The following is a 21,256-nucleotide window of genomic DNA, read 5'->3' on the forward strand; positions in this document are numbered from 1 at the left end:
CTCTCCTACAAAAAGATATATTGATGTGGCCCCTTATTTTTCATGGAGTTCATTGACTTTCATGGGATTTCATTTGGATGAATGGGAAGAAGGAGTTAGGAACCAACTACCACTTTAGGCATTGAAATCCCAGAATCAGGCCTCACTGGGATTCACAAAGCCCCTACTCACCTGTCTCACCCCACCCCCCAATCCTGTGGACACCTAAACTCGTTTGGGGCTTAAATGTATGCAGTATATGCCCCTGGATGCTTATACTTCTGCCTGTGTGTGAGCACACTGCAGTCCTACACAGGTATTTGGATACCTAAACCCCACCCCAGTGTGATGCATAAACCAGGGAAGATAGGCATTCCTCCCCCTAACTCTCTTATGGGGCCAGAGCTCATGGAATGGGGTCACCATAGAGACACTTACTAAAAAAGACTAGGCTAGGGTGCTCTTCCTCATGACTTCTAGCTTAGAAGGTAAGGTACTTGTGTGGGATGTGGGAAGACCATTATGTTGTTTTATTTGCAGATAAATCCACTAGTCTTAATAATAAATCATTGCCAGTAACGTGATAATCTTTATTAGATATGCAGTTAACACATATTTAGAGCATCTTAACTAAGGTCAGTCTATCCTAAAACTGTCAGTTCTCATAGTCTGGAGCTTCTATTCATTCTCTTAAAGCCACAGTTACACCACACTACCTCTGCTTGCCTGAGTTGAACAGGTATTGGTCACCTCACAGGGATGGACTCTAATTATTGAGCTACAGAATATTCTGATGCTGATGTTGATGTTCCCCTGTCTCTCTTATAGAATTTGTTCCCCTGTGTATATGTAACCCACACATCATCTGGGTGTGCTGTAGTGGCCCATCTAGTGGTGCCGAGACCACCTACAGAGAGAATAATGGGTCTGCTCTACAGCCTTAGCTGACAACCAGCTGGCTTTTAGCTCAGGCAGTAGAGGTTCATGCACTAAGTTCTTGAGGTCCCAGGTTCAGTTCTACCTGTTAGCATTTCATATAGACAAAGAAAGAATCACTGGGACAGAGACAAAACAAGTGCAAGCAGGTAAATGACTCTGCACCCTGGTGAATACAGCATTTGTGTGGGCAGAGATGACCCATAACTCTTTATGGTGGGAGGAATACAATTTAAAAGGTTGAGGGGGGCGTGTGACCGTCCCATGCATCACTTCCAGCCCTTTTTCCACATCCCCTGTCTCGCCCACATACACTCCAAAAGGTATCCACACTTTACCCCTGTTCTTCCCCACTTACTTCCCCACTTACTTCTCCCATCATGTCCCCATTGCAGCTGAGGTGCAGACTGGAGCAGGCTCTGGACGCCTACTGCTGAGCAGGTAACTGTTGTGGAGGGAGTAGGAAGGGATGGAATCCAGAGAGTTTCTTCTTGCGCCCTCTGGTGGAGCTGTATTAACAATTTTGTCTCTCTTCCCTGCTCTGGGAGCCTCCTAGCAGGACTGAGTGGGAGTGATAGCTGCTGGTGCCTTTTCCAGGCATGTCCCCCTCAGTCACGCCTAGCCCAATTCCTATCTGCTCCCTTCATAAATTGCATCTGTATGTGGAAGACGCAGAATCTGGTCCTCTTGCACCAATGACTTTTTTTTTAAATGATTTCTTCACAGTGGAATAACTTCAACAGAAGAAACTGTGGGAGACCCACATCAGAATATACCACAGCCTAGTGACTGGTAACCTACTAGGAGATATCCCTCCTTACTCAGATCTCTTCTCCCTCTTTGGTAGATGGGGGACTTCCACAGGGAGGAGGGTTTCCCACATGCCAGTTGAATACCTAAATTATGGGACTAAATGTTATGAGGGAGCTTTTCCAACCTCAGATTGTTTCATTAATGGAATAGGAAGCAACTTCTAAAGAGTTTATAGCTGAGAATTCCAAGCAGAGCAAGGTGTCTCCCTGAAGTATGGTCGTAGGCATTTATCTGCATGGGGTAGAGCAGGGCACCTCAACTTGGAAGTCCCGGGGGCCACAATGATGCTTCTAGCACATGCCAAAGGCCGCAACGTAAGTGTAGTTGCATGTACATGCAAATATATATGCAAATATATGCAAATGGCTTCTTCCACACTGTGCCCCGGCGCCCCTGGCACCTCCTCCCTGGGGACTAGAAACACCGATACCATGTATCCATCTGTTCCAGCCAGCCCATCTGCTTGCATCTTTCAATGCTCCCCCTGCCTGGAGCATGTTCCCAGTGGAGGCCATGTTCAAAGGATCCCACCCACAAGCTACGTGTTGAGCCCCGCATAAACACAAACTGCACCGTGGGCCACAGACAAACAGGCGGTGGGCTGCTTGTGGCCCACGGACCACCTGTTGAAAAGCCCTGGGGTAGAGGGTTAAGACAGACAAGCAGACACCTACCACAGTGGCTTTTTAAAATCACATTCTGAGGCATTTATCTCTCCTCCTGAAGTGTATAGGAAGTGTAGGTGCCAAACTTTGACTTTGTAAATTGCAGTGATTTGCTAGGCACCTGAAAGTTATACTTTGGCTTTGTCTACACTTAAGATTAAAGTGCAGGTGCGGCAAAATGGAAAGTGTGTCCAGGCACAAGCACTGAAAGAGAGCTCTCCAGTTCTCTTTGTATTCCAGCTCTATGAGAGGAATAACTAACAGCACCCCTGCTCTATGAGGGGAATAGCTAATATATTAAGTTAGATAGACTGGGAATGCAGCTCCAAGCACTGTAGCCTGGTTCATACTGGTGCTTTACAGAGATGTAACGTAGGGTGTGTCTGGACTACAGGGTTTTTTCGACAAAAGTAGCCTTTTGTCGAAAAAACTATACCTGTGTCTACACTACTGCCACTTTCTGTTGACAGTAAGTCGATAGAACGCGGCAGTTTTGTCAACGGCGGTAAACCTCGTTTTATGAGGAAGAACGCCTTTGTCAACAGACATCTGCCGACAAAAGGGTGTGTGTGGATGCAGGGAGCCAGTTCTGTTGACAAAAAAGGTCTCCAGGAAGAAGCCCTGGTGGACAGTCTAGCCTTTACATGTACAGCACCTCTGTGGTTCCTGGCTGCAGCCTTTTAAAGGCACAGGCACCCAGACAGGCATTGCTGTCCGACAGCTAGCCAGAGCACCCGTGCCAGCCATGACAGTCATGTCCCAGCCTCAAGGCCCCCCAGCTCTTCTCAGGACAGAGACGAGGACCCACCCAGGTGCACCAAAAGATGGGCACCAGCCTGGTCAGGGTGATAAATCAAAAACCTGCTGGAGCTCTGGTCCCAGGAAGAAGCCCTGCAGGACCTGCAAACATGCCGCAGGAATGCGGACATTTATGAGTGCCTGGCTCAGGGACTGGCCACCAAAGGGCATCACCCCTGCATCATGGTACAAGTGAGGGCCAACATCAAAAAACTGCAGCATGGATATGTCAAGGCCCGGGACCAGAGCTCCATTCCGGGGTAGCCCAACAGACCTGCCCTTACTACGAGGAGTTGGAGTAGATCCTGGTTGGTTGGGAAGCCCAGACTCCACTGCGTGTGGTGGAGTCCGGGTTACCCCACCACATTGTGGACTGACTCCTGAGGGACGAAGAACAGGTGGGGGAGCTGCAGCAGGAGGAGGAGGAGGAGGAAGAGGAGGCAGCAGGGACCCTCTCCCAGGAGCTGGTCCTCCAGACCCCAGTGCCCTCCCAGGCATCCGTGGACAGCGAGGAGGGAACATCAGGTGAGTGCTTTGAGGGGTCACCACACATGGGCGGGTTGGCAGTGCAGGGGGCCATCTAGTCCCATTGCCACTGTGGGGCCCTTGTGAGGCTTTTAGGCTGCTACCCAACTCACACGCGGTGTCACATGTAACATCCCTGAGTCTACTGTCCAAAGGAGAGCCCCTGACAGCCACCGTGTGCCCTCGGGGACAGCAGGGGTGCACGCAGACAGTGATTGTCTCGTCCTTTTTTCCTCCACAGCCAAACCCTCTACCCACCACCATACTGGACCCGTGGCAGTTGCAGGCACTGGCGTGTGTACACAGACCATGCTGAGGAAGCACGTAGTGACCCTGCAGGACCTCAACAGGACCCTCCAGCAGAGGATGCAGGCAGAGGCCAAGTGGCACACCAGGCTTCTGGACGAGCTGGTCCAGCAGTGCACTGACATCTGTGCCACTATGCAGGAGGTCTTCACCTTGCCTGTCGCTGTCATGGGCACTGCTCTGCCAGCACGTCAGGACCCTGCTTCCTCTGCTCCTCCAGCCCCCGCTGCTCCTCCAGCTCCCTCTTCCCCCCAACCCTCCTGCTCCACTAATTCGAACTAGTTTTTTAGTCTGGATCCGTTAGTTCGAATTAGCTTAGTTCGAATTAACGTTGTAGTGTAGACATACCCAGAGTGAGGATTGAGGAGGGAAAGGTAGGGGTGGGCTAGGCCAACCCCCCCCCCCCATGAGGGAGGCCCTGGGGAGAGTCAGTGGGCTCCTTCTGAGAATCTCTCCCTCAGGACCTCTCAGATTTGGACACCAGCCTGGTGAATGGTATCCATCTGGGGTTGCTGAAATTGACTCTCCTCACCATCAGGACCTGTCCCCCACTCCGGCAGGAAGGCCTCCTCTTTCCTCTCCACCAGGTTATGGAGGGCACAACATGAGGCCACCACCTTCAGGATGTTGCATTTGCCCATCTCCAGGAGTGTGAGGAAGCAATGGAACCTCCCTTTCAGCTGGCTGAAGGTGTGTTCCACCTGGACACGAGCCTGTCTAAGATGTGTGTTGAAAAGCTCCTTGCTCGCATCCAGGTGGCCGGTGTAGGGCTTCATGAACTACAGCATTGGGAGTAGGCCATGTCGGACATTATGCACGCTGGCATCTGCACATCTCCAAGTGTGAGGTGCTGCTGGGGAAAAAACGTTCCTGCCTGCAACCTGCGATACAAGTAGGAGTTCCTGAATATGCGGGCATTATGTGCCCGCCCCAACCAACCGACACAAATGTCCATAAAGTGTCCCCAGTGGTTGATGTGGGCCTGCAGCACCATGTAATAGTAGCCCTTCCTGAGCTGCTCAATGGGGCTGTGTGTGGATTGCGATTTGTGTCCCATCGAGGGCTCCTCCGCAATTCGGGAAGCCAAGGGCGGCAAAGCTGGCAATGATGTTGTCCAGGTCCCCGAGCCTCTTCAGCAGCTCCACATTGATGACCCTCATCACCTGCAGCACGAGACACATAGACAGACAGAAACAGGTTACCTAAGCGCTTGGGGGGAGAACCCTCTCCCCCCCCTCAATCTACTCCTCCCCTTGTCAGGACAACCCCCTCCCCCACATCATTGAAGGGGTGGCTGAGGAGCGGCCTCTGAGTGCCACTCCATCCCCCACTCCCTCTTGCCCTTGCTTGGCAGTCCCCCTTTCTCAACCCCCCCACTCAGCAAGACCTGTCCTCCAAACGTGACTTACCTCCATGAAGACGGCCCCAATGGTAGACCTCCCCATACCAAACTGGTGTCCCACGGAGTGGTAGCTGTCGGGGGTAGCCAGCTTCTACAGGGTGATTGTGACCCACTTCTGCAAGGGGATGGCAGGCTGCAGGTGGGTGTCCTGGTGTTCCAGAGAAGGGGCGAGCCAGACACAGATCCAGGAATGTGGCCTTCCATATCCAGAAGTTGCGGAGCCAGTGGTCATCATCCCAGAGCTGCATGACGAGCTGGTCCCACCAGTCCGAACTTGTCTCGTGCCTCCAAAACTGCCTGTCCCCAAAAAAGTTTGGGGGCAAGGGCAGAGCTCCTGCATCCTGGAGGAGGGTCTCCTCGGTGCGGTCTGGGTCCATATGGGGCAGGAGATTCATGACAGAGTCATGCAGATGCAGCAGAAGCTGCAGTATGTCAGCTTGGGGCCATTGCCTGCCCTGGGGCAACTCAGGCTCCATGGCCAAAACCATGGTGAAAAGCAGCAAAAAAACCTGCAAATAAACTTCTGTGGTGTCTGAGGAAGAAGGGCAACCAGAACAAGCACTGCAGCAGTTTTGCTTTCTCTCTAGGAGGTAGGCAAGCCAGAAGCAGGAGCAGAGCTGTCCAAGGGGATCCCTTTAAGGACACATCTCTGCAAAAGGTATCCAGCAGCACCTGGAAATAAAGGCTGCCTCCATGCCCTGCCAGAAGCACTTCCGGGTGCCTCCAGATACTGTTGACAAAGCCTCTGTCTAAAAAGGCATGTGGTCTAGACATAGCCCCACTGTGCTCAGTGGGCGTTTTTTTCACTGTAGCACTGCAAAATACCAGTGCAGTCTTATCCTTGATTCTGCTTAGCTTTCATTTTCTTTTTGGAAATCTCTTCTTCAATGGCCCATGTCACACTTATAACTTGTCTTATTCTTCTCTATGTTACAATCAAAGCTGGCTCCCTTATCTCTTATCTCTTGTCTCAGCTTGGGTTGCTGTATAATGATTTATAATAAACCAATTTTTACAATAGCATATTAAAATACCAGCATAATACAAATCACTTCTGCAACCAAAAATCACGAAAACAAATAGTAGTCTATATTCCCCCTTTCAAGATGCTATTGTGATAGGCACTATGGGAAAACCTAAGATGGTTAAAAAGAGGGGAAGATGGAATACTCTCTCTATATATAAGATTGGCCAGTGCTCAAATTATGCTGTACTATGGAAGTCAATATGAGTCGTTCAGTGGGGGCAAGATCACACCATTAAAGCATAAAGGTGAATGTTAGTTACCAGAGTTATTTTCTGCACTGCCAAGTTAGCCTGAGCTTTCTTTTTTCTAGCTTTTCCTTTCTTCTTGATTACTAATAGAAGCGAAAAATTGTTCTAGAGGCACCATTCTCTACAAAACACCAGCTTTTAATACGAATAGCTTCTGTCATCATTTGGGCATTTAAAAACATTTATTAAGGAAGAAGGGTAACAATAAAAAGCTTGAGTTAACAAATATTTCAAGTCCTTATTATTTACAAAGGAAACCCTGACATCCAATTAATTTGTCCTAGTTACCAGATGGTAGCTTGTGCCAGCAGCAAAGAATAATTTTTTATCTAATGTCTTTCTGAAAATCAGTCTCAGTATGATGCTATTAGCCTTGCTTTTGTGAAAAACCAGGCTTGAATGGTAGGCTGTGAATTTTTGCACTTTGTTGCAATTTTTTTTCTGCAGCAGTATGTATTTTGGAAAAGTGGGATATATTAAGCTAAAAAGTTGAATTCTCCATGCCCCCCCACCCCCCCCGCAACATTGCACCATACCTTTGTAGAAGTGCCTGAATCACTAGCCAGTTGAGCAAATAAAGTTTCAATAATAGAGGAAAGGAAAAGGAAAGCCACAGTAAACAAAGCATGGTGCATCAATTCATTTAACTTTTAATTGGACTATCTGAAAGTTTTGAAGTAAAGAACTTAGTCATTTTTGTGATGGTCTGTTAATAGAAAGAGATAGCAACTGCCAGCTGCAATCGCTCTTGCTGTTTCAAAGACGGACAGGGCTAGATGATCTGTGCAGGCAATGCATGACCTTTGCCAAACTTTTCCAAGTGAAAAGAAGTTGTTGCCTTAATTAATAATAGATGGTGCTCTTGGAGGCTTCCAAGCAGCCTTAAGTGCTCTCATTTTTCATCTGAGAACAAGGGCTTCTGTCTATTACCTGTTAAGAAATGGTACAACTAACTACATAGCTTGACTGTACACATTCTGCAAATATGAATCATAACTGTACACGTCCAGCAAATATGAATATTATGCCATTTGAGCTTGGCATAATATCCTTGGGCCCGCCCAGGGAAATGACTAGTGCTGATGAACCTCAAAAAGTTTGAACTTAGGGATTTGCTCATGTGATAGATGGGAGGAGTTATGGATGGGAATATGTGGGCCTAGAAGTGGACTGGACTTTTAAGATATGGATATGTAAGTAATAAGGAATATTTATTTACATGCAACCAGATTATTTTTTATTTATTTTGTTGTTTGGTTAAATTTATCTGTGCTAAATCCATGTGCCCCTTCATACATTGTAACTAAGCTGAATCCCAGGGAAGCAATTCTTTGTGCTTTAATCTGTTCTTTTCTTAGTTGCCTTATAACACTTAGCATACAAGTATGCTTTGCAAAGTATATCTCTTTGTTTTGTTGATAAAATCACTTTAAAACTATAAATTGATTCTTGTATCTTGGCAGGTAATAGGAGGTCTGTATATGCATGCCTAAGACTGAGATCATCTATCAGAGATTGAAGTTTTCTTTTTTTTTTAAAGCTCTCTTGCAGGCCCCCCACCTTCTGCACTCAAAGTGCCAGAGTGGGGAACAGCCTTGACATGGTGTGAGAGGTGGGATACTTAGAAAGGACAACACTCCTCCCATCCATCACAGCTAATATTAGAAACCAGAAGTTCAAAACATGTTCAAAGTTAGATGAATGATCTACAATAGAATTTGAAATAGGAGCAATATCCTGCCCTTGTAGAAGTTGACTGGTTGGGGTAACGGGTAAGACATATTGCTTATCACTGTTCTGAACAAGCTAGTACTCTGTCCCCTCCTGGTCTCTCCATAAGCACCTCCTCTAGGTCTCAGGCTTCTAGCCATCACTTGTCTCTTAGGGTGGTATCATGTAATCCTCCCATTTGAAGAGCATATTCTGCATTGCAGTCTTCTGCGTATCAGTTGTGATTACCTCATCAAGTCTGAATTTTGTTCAGGCTCTGAAATAACAGTGTTAACCGGTGAACAAACAGCTTCTTTAAAGCAAAATATCATTTATATTGAGCAAAACCATTCAAGGGAAAATATCTCTATGAACAATAAAGCTGCCTGTGTACATGTTTGCTTGGCAGTGACTGGGGACCCCTTGGAAGACTTCCAATAGAATCTAGCACAGAACCTCCATCTACATCACATTATCTCCCTGTCAGACCTCAATGACATTCCCTGGTCAGCCCAGGCAAATCACCTCTGCTTTGTTGGGAAACACTATTATTCTTCCTATTTATAGCCTTTCATCTGGTAACTCCTACTTCTGAGAAACAACATTTATGACAGGAGATAGGATCCTTAAAGCCCACAGCCTGCCTGGTGGTCTCTCAAGTTTATGCCTAGATGTTCTTATCCGGAAAACCACTGTGTTCTTCCCATTGCCCTGTACTACACTAGATTGATTCATTCATACATACAGGAAAAGTACATACAGAGTTCCTAAAATAGTTGCATCTCAGTATTCAAATAATGATTACATTGCATCTTCAGTTTTGTCAAAGAGCTGAGTACAGTGAAGCAACATAGTGCAGGGCAGGGTAACTCAGACAGACCTGTGAAAGTTAGATGATGCTCAAAAAACCCCCAAGAAAAACAATAAATATATCCATCTTGTTCTTTTTGCCCTATACAACACAAGCAAGGGAATCCTAACCACTTCTGAGACCACAAGACCATATCACTTTGGGGCCATAGGTCACAGCAGTGTATTTTATTGAGGCTCACTTCTAATGTAGGCATCTTGAAAAATTCCCAGCTTGTTTCTTTTTTGCCAAAACTCAAGGATTCATAGTGACATTAAAAAGGTATTTCAACTTCAATTTAGTCCTTAAAGTTTGTGGTGGTGTCTGTTCAACAACTCTGACTGACTTGGCTAACTATGCTAGCATTAGAGCCAAATGTTTTTTTAAAAAAGTGTCAGACTTGTTTCAAGTTACAGAAATGTTGTATTCACAAATAGTACTGGCAATAGATACTTACAAAGGAGCTTAAAATAAGAACTTTTGAAATGCATACAAAAGTATACGCACAAACTACTATAAAAGTGATATACTGTGTGCATTTTATATATAAATAATCAAGTCCATTTTTTAACTCTAAGTCAACCCAAAAGTTTTGCATTATGGACGAGATGAGAGACCAGAATGTAAAACTTCAGTTCATCTGGCTGAAATATATAGGCAGATTCACAATACTCTTCAGTGCTGCACTGCAATTACAAAAACAACTTTTACCGAAACCAGTGAGTTTGAGTGTATGTCTCTTATGGGATTTGTGAGTGATTTTTACTATCACAATGACTAAAAATTACATTAAGAATTGAAGAGAGAATATGTGCTTTTACTCTTGCTGCTTTGAACATCTCTTTATCCTTGCATAGGTTCTATCCCTCAACTTCACTGAAATTCATAATCAAGTTATCATTCAAATTATATCTCAAGGCCTATTTTGCACTCTAATCTTCCTCAGTCCCTCCTCAGCCCTTGATGTGGTCAAGCACTGCATCATCCTATGAATTCCCCTTGCTTGTAGAGACTCCACACTTCCCCACCTCTCCAAGGTCACATCTACATTAGGTGATTACTATATTTCAAATTTACTAAGATCTACTTCTGGGCACCTGATTTTACGAATTTGAAGTTCTTTGTCCTTACGACAGGGAAGAATCACATGTAGTTTGAGGCAAGCTCCATTAATGTGAACATACTGCCTTGGACTCAGAGCCCCAGAAGCACTCTGGGGAGCTGTGAGAGGCCTCCTGGAAGCCAATTATTTAAAATTAGCAGCACCAGAGCATCCACACTAATGTTATTTCAGACTTACAAGTTTGGGAATAGCATTATTCCCCATGAAAAGCAGGACTACAGCATTTGAATTCCATGGCCCCTTGTTCCAGAATAATGAGTTTGGTAGTGTGGACTCATCACTTACAAATTTGTCCTTGGGGGGCTAAATTTGGACTAAGGTCCTAATGTAGATGAAGCCTAAGTGCTTTTCATCATTCATTTAGGATCTCTTTCTCTCCTTCACCTCCCTTACATTTTCTTGGCCTTCTGGTATTCGTGGCACTTTAGGTCATAGTTAGTTATTTATACCAGAGACTTTTGAATATATACCTCCATATCTTAGATCTCTTTTACACTTATATTTCCAACTGTTTCTCTGATATCTTCTCCTGGTTTACACACAGCCAACTCAAATTTGGCATGTTCAGAACTATACTTTTTACCTTTCCTCCCAAACACTGTCCCATGTTTTCTCTACAACAGTCCACAATTTCATCATCCTCATGTCCCACATATTTGCATTTTTAGTTCTATCTTTGATTCTTCTCACCTCCACATCCTCTAACTCCACAAAATCTGTCACTACGATTTGGCAGTTTAGCCTTTGAAACGTCTCTAAAATCAAACACTCTTCTCCCTGTCCCCATTAATAAAACCCTTATACTGGTCTTGATCTTCTCATTAGTTGGCTACTGCAATGTTGGTCTCTCTGGACTTTCTGAAACATCTCTCCAGTTTATCCTAAACTGTTGAAAAATTATTCACTGCCATACTCTATGCTCTTCTCTTTCCCTGTCTACTTATTGCTACCTATTTGTTATCAATATTTTTAGACCGAAAGCTCTTATATGCATAAAATAAGTCTAAATTTGTATTGGAAAGCAATATGCATTTGTTCACATTGAGTAGTACTTCAGTGATTCACTGGTGTCAGCACAGTTCAGATTAAGTAAAGACATCACAGTCTGATTCTGTACCAATTGTAAATATTAATAACATGAAACAAATTGATTGATTGTTGTTAGATTATAGTGCTATTGCATAAGGCACAAGTAGCAGATCATATTTTAAAATATGTCTTCATTAGACACTTCTGATGGGCCAAATTGAACTTAAAGTTTTGACACTACTAATATTGACTATTCAACTAAGATAGATATGATGGTGGATTCAATTAGAAGCCTATGTACTTATCACCAAGCTAAGTGGTAATAGAAACTCAAAAACTGCAGCAGATTGTATTTTGGAATGGGCCAGCATGTCTGCTTTAGAAGGTATTGTGACCCCATTCCTGGAAATACACATTTAGAATCAGTTTCTGGAAATGACTTAAAGAATATCAGTGTTAGCCATAATAGTTATCACCATAATTTTTGAAGCAGTAATAAAAAGTAGCCAAAATGGCCTTTTCCTGTAGAATTCTGCAGAGAATTCCACTACCTTTACTATGCAGAGAAAATATTGATGACACTGAATTTGCTTTATGAAGAGGCAACAGAAAATACTTGCAGGAATTATTTTTTATTTGTTTCAACAATAAGTTTTACAGTAAACACTTGTGGCTAAGGTCGCCTAAGAACTAATGAAAACAACAAATGGTCTGGTAGCACTTTTTTTTCCGTAACAGACTAACTCGGCTATCCCCTGAAGCTTAAGAACTAATGATTAGAGCTCATTGGAAAACATTTTTTTTCGCAAACAACCTATGAAAAAGTCATCCTTTTATTCATTTAAAAATTCATAATTCAGAAAAACACAGCTTTATTAAGAGTAAAATAGATAACAATTGATCCAAGCTTTTGACTAACTTTCATGTTATGGCATGGATATAAAAGTGTTAAATTATTATGATTTTTTTTCTATGAAATTTCCAGCCCTGTCATGTAGAACACTTTTTAAATAATGCTATTGACATCGGTCCATCACTAACAAATTCTATTGCTGAATTTTTTAATTTATCTGTATATTTATATATTTAGATTTAGAAAACAGAAAAAGAAGTTCCTTCCCTAGATCAATTATTTAAAACTACAAATAACCAGGCACAAACTTTTCTTAATCTGTTTGTCCTATCACTAATCCAAAATCAATTGTTAATTGTCTTCAGTAATGAAATTACATTTAAAATATATTCTGCTCCCACAGTTCAGGAATCCTCTACACATTCAAAGAATATTAATGTGTCTTGTGTACCTTATCCCTTATTCATTAGAAGAGAAGCAGCCAGTGTCAACACATAATAGACAAGAATGAGATGATTTTCTAGTAAAGTGCAGAACTGTCCAGTATTAGTCTTCCATTTGTGGTTAAAATTACCTTATATTTGCTTCTTTGCCACCTTGTAGAATAACAGCAATTCTGTACCCTGTGACCAAGCTCCTCCAAGACCTTGGTTTGTTTCGCACTTTTCGGCAGATTGCCTGAATCAGAGGCTCATGGCAGCCTTCAGTTTAGATGCTTTCTCTGTGGCACCAGCCTGCCATTTGTTAAGCCACTCTCATCACTGGTCAGCATGGGGAAAAAAGGGGAGACCAAACTGCATAGTCTCTGTGGCCCCTCCAAGTAATTTGGAGCAGGGCAGACCTCTTTACCAAAATTAGTCCTTCTCCAGTGCTGAACGGGGAGTTGGTGGCAATAGGAACCGAGCCTGCCATCTACACCAAGTTCTAGCCCAGGGACCCTGAAATATTAGCTGCTTATAAAGTGTCTGGTATCAGCTGTATGACAGCTATGATCCCTTAGGCTATTTCCCCACAGTCATCTCCAGCACCTTCCTTTCTGCAGGTTCCTCCTCCTGCAACCTGCTTGTACTTACTCCTCTCAGACCCTTCATGGCACCTTCTCTCCTTAAGTCCTTGTGTGAGAGAGCTAGCAGCAGAAGAGTCCTTTTTAACTAGTCTCAACTGGTCCTTCATTGGCTACCGGTGTCCTGATTAGTCTGGCTAACTTGATTCTGCAAGCCTCCTAATTGGCTCCAAGTGTTTTAATATGCCTGACCACCCTAATTGATTCCAGCAAATTCCTGCTGGTTCTGGATTAACCCTTGTTAGTTTACCCTGAGAATAGGAACCTATTTAATCTGGGGCTAATATATTTCCCTTCTACTACTTTCCCATAGGGGAGGATTCTTTAGTCATGGGTAAGCTTATACTGTATATGGTTTCCAAAGTAAGGTATTTAAGTAGTTTATCTAGCATATATTCTAGTCTAGAGAGTTTGTCTGTTTGTTCAAGAACTCCTAAATGGTAAGTGCTAAGATCACCAAATATGGTATATTCTTCCTAAGTATTTGGTTGTGCAAGGAAAATGGGATGTGTCTGGAATAAGATTGCTTCTCATAAAACCAGAGAAGAAACAGAATCACCAAAGCAAGCACAGTCTTCAAAATTGATATAAATGAGTGAATGTTGAAAGAGACTGAACTACGATTAGCCAGAAAAATAGGATGAACCTGGAATATAATGATTTCTCAATAAACCTTACAGAAAAGAGATAACATGGAGAAATTTGGAGTAGTGCTCTGTTTTAGCACAGCTAAATTAATGTTTAAAGTTTGAAAACTTAGAAGAAAATGTTATTGGAAGCCAAATTGACTATAGCCCTTTTTTTTGTTAAAACATAGCAAATGAATTACAATTTAAAAGTGTATTTAAAAATATTAAACAGAAAAAGTTTAACTATCCTTTTTTTCAGAAATCCAAAATAAAGATTAGCACTGTAAAATAACACTGTATGTTTGCAAAATAGAATCATTTAAATAAAGCACGTACGTTTTCTTTTTATTTTCATAAAATCTCCCCTTTGAGTTAAGGACATGAACAACGCTATAAATTTGCGAGTTACGAAATAATTTCTGTCATTTATTTGCTGTCATGAATCCGGCAACACCAGTATTTAGCATTTTATGTCAGTAATTTTAAACCTGATTTAGTGGATTTCCATTTTCCTTTTTAAATACAATATGTGATCATTAAGGTTATTCATTATGAACAGGAGTAGTGAAGCCATAAAAGTGTTGGTTTCAGCTAAGTCTGTTGAACCTGAATCCTTCTCTAAAGGACATACGTTTTCAGACCTTTAGTGTAACAGAAATTTTTGAATCCTTCTCGAATTGATTAGGAATATCTCCCACACCTTTTAGTGAACGTTCTATTTGATTAATCCTAATTATCTCTGTTGGAAATGAGTCTGTGATACTGGGAGGCAAAATTACTTGCCAGACTTCAGACATTAACTAGGAGCTGACAGACTCATGGCTGGAAAACAGACCAGTTCAACCTGTGTTTGCTGAAAGTAGGTAATAGTCTTGTAAGAATGCATTTAATGTTTAGACTCTACCAAATGATTATAAATTGCTGAATGCGTTAGTCTCAGATACAATGTCTATATTTCATGCTATCAGAAAATATGTAAGTGTTGCTTTATAACTTTCAAAATATTTGCTCCTAAATTTTCAGAGGGGTACCCGTGTTAGACAGTAACTAAAAAACCTTAAAAAACAGTGAGTAGTCTTGCATCACCTTAGGCTATGTCTGCACTACAAGGTTTTGCTAAAAAACGGCCATTTTGTGCAAAAACCTATGGAGGGTCCATGCCTCAAGTGCATTTTTGTGCAAGAAAATCGACAGAACAGAGGGCTTTTTCTGGTAGATTTATTCCTCTCGCCACGAGGAATAACTCCTTTTTGCACTACAGCTCTTGAAGAAAAAGGCAGGTGTGGATGCTTCAGAGAGGTTTTTGTGCAAGAAACCCCTATCGCAAAAAGCACAGGTGCTCTGATGGTCATTCTGTGAATGGCAATCAGAGCTTTCTTGTGCAAGAGTGTCCATCTAGTGTGGACGCTCTCTTGCACAAAAGCGCATCGCTTTTGCGATGCACTTTGAGGTCTGGACGTGCTTTTGTGCAAGAAGTTTTTGTGCAAGAACTCTTCCGCAAAAGGCTTCTTGTGCAAAAACCCTGCAGTGTAGACAAAGCCTCAGAGACTAAAAAATGTAGATGGTATCATGAGCGTTCATGGACACAACCCACTTCTCCAGATGAATGGAGCAAGGGGTCCAGAGTTGCAAATAAATAGAAGAAAAAGAAAGGATGAGGAAAGAGAAGGGGGAAAAAATAGAGTGTCAATTAGAGTGTCCATACTAAATGACCTAATAGAGTGAGCTATAAATGCCTGATACTTAATTTATAATGTCAGTGTGTTGAATGTAGCAGCCCATCCAAGTAAAGTCTTTGTTCAGACTTTGGTTCAAGGTGTTAAACTTGTAAATGAAACCAAGTGCTGAAGCTTCTGTCTCAAGCTGGTTTTTGAAATTGCTTTGTAATAATCTAGTCACTTTTAGATCCATTAGTGAGTGCCCAGGCAAGTTAAAACACAACAGGTTACTGTGTGTTAGTTACCATTTCGAATATCTGAATTGTGTCCATTACAGGTTAGATAGACATCTGTCAGGGATGGTGTAGACGGAGCTTGGTCCTGCCTTGAGGGCGGGGGGCTGGACTCGATGACCTCTCGAGGTCCCTTCCAGTCCTATGATTCTATGATTCTATGAATACTTTGTCTCAGGATATGTCTACACTACACTGATGTATCAGAAAAAGGTACACGAACTGTGCCCAACAATTTGCATATCTTTTTCTTATAGTTTTCTCAGAAGAAACTTTTCCTAAATTTGGCCCATCTACACTGGGTCAAATTTCAGAAAACCCCCTTCTTTTGGAAGAGACCTTCTTCCTCACGGGAGAAGAAAGACAGGGCTTACAAAAGAGTGCGTATGCTTTTCTGCAAAAAAAAAAAAAAAAAAAAAAAAAAAAGGAGAAGAGCAGATGCATTCCCTGGACGTGGCAGAGTTTTTCTGGGATATATGGTATCCCAGAAAAACCACATAGCCTTAGAGACTGTCCAGTTTGGTCAATATGCATATCAGAGTGGTATTGCTGGCACTTGATGGCATAGTTCACATTGGTGGCCCAACAAAGAATACAACAAAACACCACCAATCATCACAGCCCCCAATTTAAACTCCTCCAGTGCATTATTAACAATTTACAACTTATCCTGTAAAATGACCCCTCACTCTCATAGGCCTTGGGGGACAGGCCAGTCCTCACCTACAAAAACCCCCTGACCTAAAAAAATTATTTCCACCCACCATTCAGCACACCTCCACCATACTCATCCAGGAACCCACCCCTATAATCAACTTCAGTGCCACCTCTGTCTACAAATCTTTACAAGCAACATCTTCACAGGCCCTAACCACCTGAGCTACCACATCAGAGGTGCATTAAACTGCATGTCCACCAATGTAAGCTATGCTATCAAGTGCCAGCAAGTAAGCTGGAGAAATGTGGGCTAGGTTGAACTACTCTTAAATAGATACATAACTGGTTTCCCAGCTACAAACAAAGAATAAGTATTCACAGAATGATGCCAGATTGGAAGGAAATCTAAAGTGGGGTTTCCACAGGCATCTGTTCTTGGTCTGGTGTCATTTAGCAACTTTATTAATGATCTGCATATAGGAATATAAAACATACTGATTACATTTGCAAATGACACAAAGCTGAGGGATCCAACTCCCAAGATCCAACTCTTTGAAACTAAAATTCAAAGGGATCTTGATTAACTGGAGAACTGGGCAATAGATGACAAAACGAAATTCATCAAAGTAAGGTGCTATGTTTAGGGAAGGAAAAACAAATGCATAAATACAGAATGGGGGATAACTGGTTTGGCAGCAGCATTACTGAGGAAGATTTGGGAGTAGAGGTGGATCACAGCCTCAACAAGAGTCAACAATATAGTGCTCATGCTAAAAAAGAAAATGAAAATTAAACAGAAGCATGCATAATATGCAAGTCACAGGAGATAAGAGTATCAATTTGCATGGTGCTGATTAGGCTTCAGCTGGAGTACTATGTCCAGTTTGGGTCACTGATGTTAAGGAAGGATATAGAGACACTGGAAAGGATCCAGAGGTAAGTGACAAAGATGACAAAGGGATGGAATGCAAGCCCTGTGAGCAAAGGCTGAAGGAACTGGATAGAGGATATTAAAGGGGGACATGATGGTAGTCTTCAAATATCTGAAAGGCTGCCATAAAAAAGGCAGAGAAAAATGATTCTGTATTGCCATGGAGGGCAGGACAAGAGGCAATGGGTTCCAACCATAGGACAGCAGATTTACAACAATCTCAGGGGAAAACTTCCTAACTGTAAGAACAGAAGGACAATGGAACAAACTGCCTGGGGAAGTCATGAAATCTCCTTCACTGGAGGTTTTCAAAAAGAGGCTGGGCCGCCGTTTGTCTGGCGCTTTATTTCAAAATAAGTTTGTGTAGACAGCACCAAATTTCGAAATAAGCTATTTCGAAATAACACTTCAATAAGATATGCAATTTGCATAGCGCAAATTGTGTAGCTTAGGGTGCTGTGTAGATGCACCCTTATAGCCCTAAGGTCTAGTGTGTTAGTGAGCAAGAAGTTCACTTTTGTTAGGGTATGTCTATACTGCAGAGTTTTTTCGAAAAACTTGCCAGTTTTCTGATACAACTTCACTTATGTCCATACTGCAATCGCATTCTTTTGAAAAAAAATTGAAAGAACAAAGGTTTTTTTCCGACACTGGTAAACTTCTTTCTACAAGGAAGAAGCCTTTTTCCAAAAGAGCTCTTTCAGAAAAAGGCATGTGTGGACGGGGAAGAGGGAGTTCTTTCAAAAGAAGAGGAAAGAGGAAAAAGCACAGGTGCCCTGGTGGCCATTCCGTCCATAATAATCACAGATAAAATTCTAGATAGCATCTATTCAGTGTGGACGCTATCTTTTGAAAGAGCAGATCGCTTTTTTGATGTGTATTCCCATTCATAACAGTGTGGATGCTCTCTTTCGGAAGAAGTTTTTTTGGAAGATCTATTCCAGAAAGGCTTCTTCTGAAAGAAGCCTGCAGTCTAGATATAGCCTCCACTGTGTTGGTGAAATTTACTTGTAGAATATATCACCAATTTTTTTTTTGTGGGGGGCGGGGTGCTCTGTTTTTGACAGTTTGCCTGGAGGTAGGTACTGATTATCTTTAGCTACTTCAGACAGCATTACAGAATCCATGAGCCAGACACTTGCTAGATCAACCACCTCTCATGAGCACAGTATATGAAGCTTTTGGGCCTAAAGTATTCACCTTCTAATAATATGTATATATTTACAAATATTAACTACTGAATAAATTCGAGTTACTCTAGTTAGTTGGATTCTGAAGAGCCAGGAGTCTGTTAAATGTTGCTCTGAATTTTTTCATTCTTGATTCAGTATTTTCTGCTTTCTTAAACTACATTGCTATTTTTGCTGTTATTTATTATTCTAATTTTTGATAGATTCCCATTCATAACTCGTTCAATTGTACATTAAGAAAAGTTTGTGCTAACAGACAGATTCTCCATTCCATATATTCATTTTGTGTGCCACTCAAGAGGCACAAAGAGGATACAGACTAGCCAAAAATGGCCAGTGGAGAATTTTTTCTAAGCTGGGGAACTCTCCGCTAGTGGAAAACTGCATCAAAATGAGGCTCAAGAGAGGCAGAGAATCTGTCTTACGGTATTTACTGTCTAGGAAAAAATGAAGACTTCAAAGACCGGTCAGTTTCTCAACAATAAAGGCGCAAGCATGTCATGGTCAGAATCGACACCTTGGAATGCTTCTTTAGACCTAGGCTTTAGAAGATCAGCTAATGATCTACAAATTAGTCTACAAATGACTAATCTTGAAGTATTCTTGCGCAAGTCTGAGTCACTGGAATTAACAGGTTTGATAAAATTCCTTTAAAAAATTGTCTTTGAACAGTGGGTTCTATCGATGGCGCAGAAGGTCCAGAGTTGTCCAAACATCATTTTATGAGTTTGCAAAATTTTCTCCAAACTGTAGTGTCTACAACCTGTGATTTTAGAATGAAAACACTTTGGTGCCTATTGTCTTCAAAGGCAGTCCATAGATGAATTTCTTGATCTACTTATAAGTCTACATGCATGAATCTTGACAAACTGGTTCTATGCTTTTTAAATATTATTAAATGTAATTTTCATAGGAGTAGTGTGATGCAGGAGACTGAATCAACCATGAAGAAGGCTCAGTTCTTTAGCTGTGTTAGTTCCTCAGTGTATTCTATGAGAGAGAAAACCTCAAATCTATCTCATGCTCAAAAAAATGGTGCTAAAGGTACATATTGTAGTACAGGTTACCTTATATTTTTCATCTTGAAAGCCAAGTAAGATACATGTTATTATGAAATGCATGGCACAAAAAGTTATATATATATATATATATATAAACTGTATTACAACTAAGACCTTTGGCAGCTTTAATTAGTAAATGTAAAACCTACAACCTCCTATCTATTGCACTGCTCACTGAAATAAAATAAATAAAAGCTACTGACAACAAAAATAGAAATAAAATCATTATTTCTCTCAAATTAATTTCCTTTAAAAGTACCCTTGATAACAGGAAAACCCTGATGTGTTTGGATGCAGTATGATTTTCTTTAGCTTAAGAACATAAGAACATAAAAATGGTCATTCTGAGTCATTCTGTAGCCCCGTATCCTGTCTTCTGACAATGGCCAGTGCCAGCCTCCCCAGAGGGAATGAACAGACAAGGTAATGATCAAGTGACACCTGTCACTCATTCCCAACTTCTGGCAAGCACAGGCTATCTTGTCATTCCTATATATATTAGGGTATGTCTACACTACCCTCCTAGTTCGAACTAGGAGGGTAATGTATGCATACCGCACTTGCTAATGAAGCCCGGGATTTGAATTTCCCGAGCTTCATTAGCATAAGCGGGGAGCCGCCATTTTTAAATCCCCGCTGCTTCGAACCCCGTGTAGCGCGGCTACACGGGGCTCGAACTAGGTAGTTCGGAGTAGGGTGCCTATTCCGAACTACCGGTACACCTCGTTTCACGAGGAGTACCGGTAGTTCGGAATAGGACCCTAGTCCGAACTACCTAGTTCGAGCCCCGTGTAGCCGCGCTACACGGGGTTCGAAGCAGCGGGGATTTAAAAATGGCGGCTCCCCGCTTATGCTAATGAAGCCCGGGAAATTCAAATCCCGGGCTTCATTAGCAAGTGCGGTATGCATACATTACCCCGCTAGTTCGAACTAGCGGGGTAGTGTAGACATACCCTGAGTTACTGAAAAATAATCCAGAAACTATCAGAAAATATTAGCAGACCAAGGCTCTTATTCATCAAAACACTCATTTAACTTTAAGTACATGGGTAGTCCCACTGAAGTCAATAGGGGTATGTCTACACAGGGAAGTTATTTCAAAATAACAGCTGTTATTTCGAAATAACTTTTCTACCGTCTACACAGCCAAACTGCTATTTCAAAATTAATTCGAAATAGCGGAGTGCTTATTTTGAATTTGGTAAACCTCATTCCATGAAAAATAGCACCAAATTTGAAATAGCTATTTCGAAATAAGTGCTGTGTAGACACTTAGGCCGTGTCCAGACTCTGGGGTTTTTTTCGGGAAAAGTAGCCTTTCCCCGAAAAAACTTCCCCTGTGTCCAGACTCAAGCCGCGTTCTTTCGAAATTATTTCGAAAGAACGCGGCTTTTCTTTCGATGGCGGTAAACCTCGTTTCACGAGGAAGAACGCCTTCCTTCGAAAGCTCCTCTTTCGAAGGAAGGCGTTCTTCAATGTAAAGAGGCCGTCTTCGAAAGAGAGCATCCAG

This window comes from Pelodiscus sinensis, chromosome 1 (assembly GCF_052426305.1).
Source record: "Pelodiscus sinensis isolate ZL-2025 chromosome 1, ASM5242630v1, whole genome shotgun sequence".
Lineage (NCBI taxonomy): Eukaryota > Metazoa > Chordata > Testudines > Trionychidae > Pelodiscus > Pelodiscus sinensis.